The sequence below is a fragment of the Pteropus alecto genome, unplaced genomic scaffold (genome assembly GCF_000325575.1).
Source record: "Pteropus alecto unplaced genomic scaffold, ASM32557v1 scaffold7, whole genome shotgun sequence".
In the NCBI taxonomy this organism is placed as follows: domain Eukaryota; kingdom Metazoa; phylum Chordata; class Mammalia; order Chiroptera; family Pteropodidae; genus Pteropus; species Pteropus alecto.
In genome coordinates, this window is record NW_006494614.1 from 15,280,305 (window position 1) to 15,288,340 (window position 8,036).

Here is an 8,036-nt window from a genome sequence, read left to right on the forward strand (position 1 = left end):
TGTTTTTCTCAAAATATCCTTTCTGGTGATATTCTATTTTTCTGTTATCTTGTTCTTTAGAAGATTAGTGATATTTGAAGGTCACATTTTCAGGCCATGGAGCAGATCATGGGATAAATTTGCATTTAGACTGGTGAACTATTGCCTATGCAAGCGATAAAAAGACAACAGCTTAATAAAAGCATCACCACAAACCTGAAAAAGATAAAGAAATAGAAAAGAAAATGTTGGATTGACATTTACTAATTCTGAATACCTTAATTATCTTTCACTTCTTATAAGCATGTCATTTTTACATTTCCTATCATTTTATCTCAACACAGAAAGTATGAATCTGTTTTTCCACAATATCTATATACATTCATTTTTTTTCTGAAAGCAATTTCTTTGTAAATAGCCATGTGCCAATCTCAGAACTCCCGCTCAAAAGACCTTCTATCATGTTTTCTTTTTGATATGTAATACACTATTGCTAAATAAAAATTCTGTGTATTGAATGTATTTAAGGATGTTAAGACTATACAATAAAGAAGACATATGAGTTATATTTCAAGTTTTTATTTACCTACATGATAACTTTAAGAAATTTTCCTTTTGTGGGTTATAAAGTAACAAAAATATATTAAAAGTGCTTTTCCCAACTGTAGTAGCAGAGCACTTACACTGTTTATGAGATGCTAATAGATCAAGATTTTAAAAAAATATTTTATACATTTTAATATTTTGATAATTTTATGGTATTTTACAAATTCACTATTATAGTTGGAGTCTTCAAAACCTCTCTGCTAGTAATTGATAGATGCAGTGGAGTGAAAATCAGTTAAGGACACCAGTAATCATCAATTAACTTGACCTAATTAACATTTATAAAATACTCCATCTAACAAAAGCAGAATACAAATCCTTATCAAGCTCTCATGGAACATTCACCAAGAAAGACCACATTTTGGGACATAAAACACTTCTTAAAAAATTTAAAAGAATAGAAATACAAGTATGTTCTCAGATCTAAAGAGAATTAAACTAGAAATCTATAATGGAAGGATAGCTGGAAAATCGGCAAATATTTGCTAATTAAACAATACGTTTTCAAATAACTCATAGGTCAAAGAAGAAATTACAAGAGAAGTTTGAAAAATATTTTGAATTAAAGGAAATGAAAACACAAGTGACCTACCTGGTTTTTGGTGATGAGTTTTTAGATACAACACCAAAAGCACAATCCATAAAAAATAAAACATATGTTGGACTGTAAAAAATTAAAAACATCTGCTCTGTGAAAGATACTGGTAAGAGAATGAATAGTCAAGCCACAAACTGGGGAAAAAAATTTGCAAATTACACATTTGAAAGAACTTTTAATCAAAATATACAAAGAATTCTTAAGGCAATAGGAGAAAATAATACAATAAACAATGCAGGAGTTAGAGACACTGACCCCAGTGCTATTGAAAACTAACATATAGTCCCACCCACCCCCACAAATTAACTGTTAATAAACTACTGTTGATCAGAAACCTTACCAATAACATAGTTGACTACAGTGGTCCCCAACATTTTTGGCACCAGGGACCGGTGCACCTATGAGAATCTAATAGCTGATGATCTGAGGTGGAGCCGAGGTAGCGACGCTAGCGCTAGGGACTATAAATACAGATGAAGCTTTGCTCACTAGCGTGATGCTCACCTCCTGCCGTGTGGCCCGGTTCCTAACAGGCCACAGACAGATACAGGTCTGCAGCCCCGGGGATTAGGGACCCCTGGATTAATACACATTTGCATATTATAATCATTATATACTGTGTTCTTACAGTAAAGTAAGCTAGAGAAAAGCAAATGTTATTAATACTATCACAAAGAAAACACATTTACAGTATTAATTGAAAAAAGTCCATATATAAGTGGACCTGCTCATTTCAAACCTGAGTTTGGGTCAACTGTAAACGAATTAGAACATAAGCAAAGGATCTGAACAGACATTTCATTCAGAAAAATATACATATGGCAAATAAGCATATGAAAAAATGCTCATCATAATTTGTCACTAGGAAATGGAAATCAAAACAACAATGCAATATGACTGCAAACCTATTAGAATGTCCAAAATCTAAAACCTAACAGTACAATTGCTGATGATATGAGGAGCAACACCTCTCATTTAATGCTAGTGGGAATGTGAAATGGTATACCGCCTTAGAAGACAGCTGGACATTTCTTATAAAGCTAAAAGTAATATTATGATCCAGCAATCATGTTTCTAGGTATTTACTAGACTAATACGAAAATTTATGTCCATACAAAATCTTTCACATAAAGGTATATAACAGTTTTTTCACAATTTCCAAAAACTGGGAGCAATGAAGTTGCCCTTTAATAGGTGAATGTATAAATGACCTGCGACACATTCATACAGTGGAATACTATTCAATGATAAAAGCAATGAGCTATCAAGACATACAACAATATGGACGAAGCTTAAATGCATATTGCCAAGTGGAAGAAGCCAGTTTGAAAAAGCTACATACTATATGATTCAATTTACATATATATTGGGAAAGGTAAAAAACTCTGTGGATGGTAAACAGATCAGTGGTTGCTAAGGAGTTCAGTGGCAGGGGTAGTGCTGAATAATAAGAACCGTGATTTTTATTCTGTATGGTTTGGTAGTAGTACACAACACTAGGCATTTGTCAAAACCCATATAACTTCACAGAATGAAGTGAACCAACCTTAACTTATGTCAAATTTTAAAAAAGAATAACCCACTGGGAGGTCAGGAAATTCCAGCATGAAATGCAGACTCTGACAAAATAATCACTTTACTATAAATATATGAAATAACCTCATTGAAGGGGATGTAAGAAAAAAGCACCGACCTAAGTAACTTTGACAATGAGTTGAGACTATAAGACTAAAGATGAAGGATCTCTATGTAAACATTTTACTCTAGTTGATAAAGTTGTTGCCTATGGAGGAGCATGTTAACAATTTCTGAAACCGCTATATATGTATATTGGAATCTACCATTTAAGTAGATGAATAAGGAATAATGGGAGCTAGGTTTTCTCACTGATGTTGGGAGGTTGTAGATAAACAAGGAGAGAAGGCTACAAGGATTCATTTGGTAATGGAGTAGAGTTGGAAATGTAAGTATGAAGTCATTTTTAGCTTAAGATAGATATAGATGGTGAAATATATATATTTTTACGCATATATGTATACACAAAGGTCATTATATAGCCATATATTTCCTAGCTCTGTCAGCTGAGAGGGCCTAGAAGAAATGATTCATCAGTAGCAATAAGGTAACCTATCAATCACATTCCTGAAGTTTGCCTACACTTACTGACTTACTTCTAAGAAGTATAATATGGAAAGGAAAATAGTCACTTTATAGTGAATAAACCTGACAAACACACTACCGCAGCCAGGTGATCAAAGTCAACATCAACAGTGATAAGTTTTGGCAAGTAGTGAGTTTTCCCAAATAGCAAGTAAGGATTATACAAACTATATTTCTAATTTGTTGGAACTTTAAAAATGTTGCAGTGTTAAAAGTAATTGCTGTAGGCAAAAATCAATGAAGTAAATGTGAAAATCATCAGTTGAACTCTCTTATTTTACAGATGATCAAACAGACCAGTGGGGTTAATTGAAGTCATGCAGATCATTTAGTGAGTTACTGGCCCATCTGGGAATGGAACTCAAGTGTTCAAGCTCCTCTGTCTTTGCATCACTCCATTGCTGCACTAAACCAAAATACTTCCATTCATCTGTGCTTTTTAAACAAACTTTTAAAATCTCCTTCCTTCTCTACCAATCTATTTCCTTCAATTCACAGAAAAATTTTTTAAAGAAGTCATCTGTACCAATTGTCTCCCAACTAGGGTGAACAAAACCAAGAAAGTCACTTCAGTGCAAGAAAAAGTATTATATCTTGCACTTAACTTTTACTTTTGTCATAAAGTAACAAAAAAATTGAAGTTCTCAAACAATGTATATCAAACATCACAGTCACATATTTTGGATGACAATTCTCAGTTTGCTCAGAGTAATTTTAGTTTGCTCTCATTCTCTTTCACTTTCAAAACTAGCCCAGCTTGGACAATAAGTTATATGGTCCATATATAATTTGTGTATATGTATACATAAAAAATACCAATGGGAGTCTGACAACCTGGAAGAATCCACTCAATCACTATTCCTAATTTGATCATTTCCATGTATTTCAACACATTACTATTTACTAAACATATCAAAAATGGCAAGTGCCTGAAAAATATTACTGCAAAAAATCTATAGCTTAATGTTCATAGTCATAATGTAAGCACAAAGAGACAGTCAGAAAATGTCAGAGGGGATACTTTCAACCCTAACACTTTTACAGCTATTTGTCAGCCCCATTATATAATGAAAGCTGTAAAGAAATCAACTAAAGCAATTATTAAGATTTCTTGAAATATAAATTTGTATCCACTATCATTAATTTTGACCCTTGCTCTAGGAATCTATATTAGCTATTTAAGGTATAAACCATCCTGATTAGTAAGATATTTTAAAATTAAGAAACCAAAAAATAAAGACTTAACTTCCAGTTGTTTTGCAACAATGTTTATCAAGTCAATGCTTAGTCCAAGTATTTTATAAAATATCATTAATTTTATTACACTTTAGAATAGTAATGATACTAGTTAGCCTTTTTTGAACATTTAGTATGTCCCAGGGAATAGCTGAATATTTAACATATGTTATTTTCATTTGGTCTTTAAAACAACCCCTCTAAGGTAGATATGACTATTATCCACCCGTTAGTTGATGAAACTGAATCATAAAGATTTTAAATAATTTTTTCAAGGTCACATAGCTATTCTTTATTAGATGCAGTCTGGAGGATTTTTAAAAATACTATTAGAGTAGTATATTAATATAATTCATATAAAAGCATTTATAAATGTAAGGCATTTTTAGATTGACTGTTTTTTATCTGTGGAAATAAAAATAAGAACAACCATCTGTATTCTTAGAGTTTAATCTACAGATTTATTTGCAGAAATGTGAAATGATCTCATATAAGTTTATTCATTTCAACATTGTTTCTAATGGAAACATCTGGAAATAAAGGCCCATTATTTGAGGATTAATTAAACAAATTAACAGAAAAAAAACAACTATACAAAAGAATTAGGACATCTATGGCATTGTTAAATGATAAAAAGCAAGATACAAAATGATGTGTATAATAGACTTCCTTTTTCGTAAAATGATGGGAAATTATATTTAGATATATATTCATAAAGACATTCTGGAAATAAAAAAAGGGAGGACTAAAAGTAATGTTTACTTTGGGCAGTATTGAACTGGAATGGAAGGGAGATTTTCATTTTATATTCTGCAGAAAATAGTCTTCTATTTTTTAAATATTGCCTATTCAAAATTAAATTAGCAGCTTAAAATTAAAACATCTATTAAAACTTATTATATCACAAATGATCATACTAGCACAGAATAGTCAAAATTTTTCAGAAAATTGTGCCATAGTAGATAATTAAGACTGAAAGATATGGTGTGTAAACAACTTTTTCCTGTTCAAATGGCTCAAATGTCAGGGCCACTGAAGGGAAAGTAGAGGAATGGAATGTTTTTCTGTCATGCAGTAACAAAGATTATTTAACTGGTTACCAGTACGTGAACTTTTATTAAAGGGTGAATGCTCATCCTCCAGTTCCAGGGAAAATTTAATGACCATGAGGAAGTTATTTGTTCCCCATGGAGTATGAGTACATTCATCATTTTCCATGAAGCATAATTATAACTCCAGATTTTAGTTAGTATCTGCATACAGATGATCTTAGATGACTATTATGCTCTCTTCTTTAGAACAATCCCTACTTCCTCTTCAATGTCTGTATATGAATATCTCATCAACATCTACCATTCATATATATTCCCAATTGATTATTCTTTCTTAACAGTACACACAATTATCCTTGCCTCTGAACTTCAGAATTTTTGACTCCTCAAAATTATATTTTTTCATCTCCCAAAGTCATCAAGTAAATCTTGCTTTTTTTTTTTTTTTTTTCTTATCTGTCTCTGTTCATTTTCTTTGCTCTAAAATCTATTTTGGATACCCTTGTTATATTATATCGAAAATACAATTTTCTCATCATAATTTTTTATCTCCTTTTTTTTAGTATGTCATTTCCCTTTTAAAAAATTTCTCAATAGTTCTAACCTCTTAATGAAGCTTAATAATGAATCTGTCTCATTATATTATTGATTCAGTGTGATGGAAGTTGTGTGTTCACAGGTAAGATAAACCAAAGCTGAATAGATACAATAGAAAAACAATCTCTCTTCTCTGGTCATATTTTTGATATTTTATTTTCAATTGACTGTGTATTTTGAATGAGTAAACATGGAATATCACTATCTTCAATAGAATTTTATAAATAAGATTTAAAAAATTATATGAGAACAAATCTTTTGAGGAAAAGACAAGTTGGGTAGAATCATATCAGTTGTTAACTTTAAATTGAGTCCCTGAAGGTCAGTGATTCAGGAACAAAGAAGAAACTGAGAAGCAATTGTACACTTCTAGTAAAGACTTCCAATATCCCTGTGGCCAGAGTCTAAGTTGTAGGTGTAGTCTACAGGCCTTATTAACAAGGTTCTTTTGTCCTCCAGTAACTAGATTTCCTTAAGTGATACCAAGGTGATATCCTCCTTATGTCAAATCCTAATCCATGATGCACAGTACTACAATAAGGTTCCAATGCATTATCAAAGCATATTAAATACTACAGAGATATGTAACATGTGCTTTAGACATTTCAGCACCATTTAAATGCACATTTGCCTTTACTAAATTGCAAACATAATAGCAAAAGTCTTGAAAGTAGTAGTTGGTTTTTGTTGACAAAAAAAAAACAAAAACAAAGAATGAAGTTCTTTCTTTTTGTAAGTTCATTTATATTATGACAATGACTATTGTAAAATTAAACAAAAATTATTCTATTTTTTAGATAGTGTAACCTCAATATGATCAAAGTGACATTTAGTGCTACTTTGGAGCAAAATGAATTTCAAATAAGTTTCAGAACTAGAGTTATGTTTTATCTTTCCTGGAATATTATCAGTATTCTTTAGAAACAATGTTTATATCAAATCTGAAAATAATCATAGACTTCACAAAACATGTTATTATATTTATGAAAAGATTCCAAAATGAATACAAGTAGCGAGTCTCCCAATGACTGTAATGGAAAAGGGGCATTACTGTTGTAAAAGAATACTCACATATTGGCTGAGAATTCATTGTTAGTGTAGACAAACTGTTTGTAGAAAGTATTTGCATTTTTTCTTCTAATGTGTCTTTGAAACTGTAATAATATAATATAATGTATTATAGCTAATATTATAATAGAAATCAGCTTTAATTTTAATTTAATCTAGAATGTTAGTTTATCACCTGAATGAAAATCTGGGCAAATTCCATGAAGTCTTTGCTCCCTTTTAGACCATAAAATGGCCTTAAATATAGGATAGTATTGATTTAAAAAATTCCGAGTCTCAATTACATTAATAATCAAAATTTGGGGTCTATGGCCATGCCATTCTCAATGTGCCTGATCTCGTCTGATCTTGGAAGCTAAGCAGGATTGGGCTGGGTTAGTACTTGGATGAGAGACCACCTAGGAAGACCAGGTGCTGTTAGGCATTAAAAAATAATAATAATAATAATAATAATAATAATCAAAATTTGAAAAATTCTCTTAAGTGTATTCTCTTTCTCTTAAGTATATTTCTTTTTATAGATACCTGAAGTAAAAAAGGGCCATATTTGGCATCTTATTGTCCTTCCTATCTGTTCTCCATCATTTTAACTTTGGGAGAAGGGATAGAGGAGGAATGGTATCAAGAAGGCTTTATTTGACCGGCACCATCCAACATGTTACTGGCTCAGCCACTTAGTGATTGGCAGCTGTTTAAAGCTGCTTTTTTATTTTTATTTTTTATTTTTTATTCTGAGTATA

General features: G+C 31.3%; 1 pseudogene; it reads left to right on the forward strand.

Moving 5' to 3' along the window:
- The first annotated feature begins 7,601 nt into the window (after positions 1-7,601).
- Positions 7,602-7,719, forward strand: LOC112474945 (annotated as a pseudogene).
- Positions 7,720-8,036: the final 317 nt, after the last annotated feature.